At 37.7% G+C, this 2,719-nt stretch overlaps 1 non-coding gene across 1 annotated transcript; it reads left to right on the plus strand.

Moving 5' to 3' along the window:
- Positions 1 to 2,612: 2,612 nt before the first annotated feature.
- LOC111812810 lies at positions 2,613 to 2,719 on the plus strand. Its single transcript, XR_002818205.1, has one exon. It is a non-coding gene; the product is annotated as a U6 spliceosomal RNA (small nuclear RNA).

Consider the following 2,719-nt stretch of genomic DNA (forward strand, 5'->3'; position numbering starts at 1 on the left):
ACTTGGGAGGCTGTAAATAGGTGGATCACTAGGAGTCCGATCTAGTAGTGAGACCCTGAACATCCTGTAGACCCTTCCCCAAAATACAAAAAAGGGTAATTACTCGATTAGCAACTAGACTTAATTATTTCTAGCAGAAGCTATGACAAAAATGTCCAAAGGCATTTCTCTTTGCAGTCGGTTGGCCTCTGTGCCCAGATGTGCCTTTTCTAGCACCTCTTTTTTCTAAAAGTCTAATGATTTTACTGGGGTTTATTTCAGTGATTGCTCAATTCGATAGACTTACCCAGTAAGCAGTGCATCTTTACAATATACTCTTATAAACCTTTATAAAAATTACGTTTTTGTTCGGGCTAGAGGAATAGCTCAGCGGCCCAGGCACCTGCCTGGCAAGTGCAAGGTCCAGAGTTAGGTCCCAGGACTGAAAAAAATTACTTTTTAAAAAGACAATGTTTACTTGAATTGTTCTTTCAATATGCATCATCTGGGTGTGATGTAACTAGCTTGTAACCACAGCTGCTCAGGAAGTGGAACCGGGAGGATATCAAATTAGTTAGACTAAACAGTGTTTGGAAACCGTATCTCAAAATAAAATTTTAAAAGAACTGGGAGAATAGCTCAGTGTAAAGTGTTTTCTGAGTGTTCAGGAAGTCCCATGCATAATCCCTAGTACCACAAATATGAGAAAAAATGTATTTGAGGAACATTACATTGTTTAGTCTTATGGTTTTGAAGTTTTAACAATATCTTTGAATTTTTATGTTTTGAAAGTTTTCTTATGTACTTAATTTCTTTTGACTTTTATCTTTCTCAAAATTTTGTCTTGAAAGTTTACATTTATGTTGATTTTAGTTTATTCTGTTTTTGAAATAATTGCATATTAAATCTTTCCTAGTTGGGGCCGGCCAGATAGCTCAGCAGACTAAAGCACCTGCTTAGGCAAAGCTCAGGGACTGGGATTTGATCCCCAGCACCACAAGTCATGTGGGACCCACCCCGGGGGTGTGCTGAGAAGGCAAATGAGACTGGACATGGTGGCACGCACCTGTTATGCCAGCACTTGGGAGGCGGAAAACAGGAGGATCACTATGAGTCTGATCTGTGTATTGAGACCTTGTGACCCTTTACTAAAGACATAAAAATAAATAAATAAATAAATAATTCCTAGCATATATCTCCTTATTTCTAAACTCATTAACTCATAAATTTTTAAACTTTTTTGTCATATACATATGTAATTTTTATCTTACTGAATAATTGTTAAGCTGTAGTTTACAATATCCTGTAGTAATAATATTATAGGTGGCTAAATTAGATAAAAATTAAAAGGCAGTCAGAGGAGAAACAAGCCTGTGGGAAAGTCAGTCCAAAACAGGAGTCATAGCAAAATTGTGGTTACATGGGAATTTAGAGAGCCAGGTATGTGAGCCTCTCCAGGGATAAACAGGCTCTTGACGCTATGTAGTGAATAGCACCACCTGATCCAGTGAGCTTAGACAGTGTTTCACACAGCTAAGTGGGTGGACAAAACACCTTGACCCATACTTCTATCCTTTTCCAGAATTGCCTTTGTTCTTCCTCTGTTAAAAGTTATAGGGCCGGGGAGATTGCTTAGTGGCATAAGTACCTGCCTGGCAAGTACAAGATCCTGAGTTCGATCTCTGGTACTGCAAAAGAAAAGAAAAAAAGAAAGAAACAAGGAAAGAAAGAAAAAAGGAGAGAAAGAAAGAAAGAAAGAAAGAAAGAAAGAAAGAAAGAAAGAGAAAGAAAGAGAAAAGAAAGAAAAGAAAAGAAAAAAAATTATAGATGAACTGAAGTTAATGATCCTGAACATGTACCTTTGCTCCGTGCTTCTTGGGCCAATGTTAGCTAAGCAACTATGCTTGTAACTCTATGGATACATCATAATGTGACCACAGTTACCCAAGTGCTGATTTTGCTGTGTAAAATGCTCTTGACAAAGAACCTCAGTAGCCACACACTCAATGCCCCTCCCAGGAATCCAAGAGCTGTTCTTATTTCAAATAAAACCCTCCAATCCTTTGGCTCAAGACTCCATTCCTCAGGGTTGTGAGACCAAGAAATCCGTGGCTAAAATAGTTTTATGTGAACATTATTTTCTTAACTATGAAAGCATTACTGTCCTTTTTTGAGCATGTGAAAGAACAAATAATTAATCACAAAGGCTGTTCAGTACAATTGTAATATTCAGAGAGTAAAAAAGCAAGTGACTATCTCAGAGATAGTAACGTGCGTGTTGGATCACGAGCCAAACTACCTGCATCCGTTTTTCATAGAACATCAATTTGACTTGAGAGAATGGCTGATAGACAAATTACGGTGAAATAGAGGGATATAATTGCCTGAAAGGGTCTTGAAAATGAACTGAGTGATCATTCTACTTCAAGGAATAAGATAGATTTTATTTATTTATTTATTTGGCAGAACCAGGGATTGAACTCAGACCCTTGAGCTTGCCAGGGAAGTGCTTATTCTACTGAGCCATCTCCCCGGCCTCTAGGTATCTTTTTTTTTTTTTTAATCAAAAATAAGATTTAAGTTTGTAAGTGAAAGTTCAAATTTTAGAAAATCAGTGTGTTGAATTGAGCTGAATGCTCGCTTCAGCAGCACATATACTAAAATTGGAATGATGCAGAGAAGATTGGCATGGCCCCTGCGCAAGGATGACACGCAAATTCGTGAGACGTTCCATGCTTTT

This window comes from Octodon degus, unplaced genomic scaffold (genome assembly GCF_000260255.1).
Source record: "Octodon degus isolate 3935 unplaced genomic scaffold, OctDeg1.0 scaffold00143, whole genome shotgun sequence".
NCBI lineage: Eukaryota > Metazoa > Chordata > Mammalia > Rodentia > Octodontidae > Octodon > Octodon degus.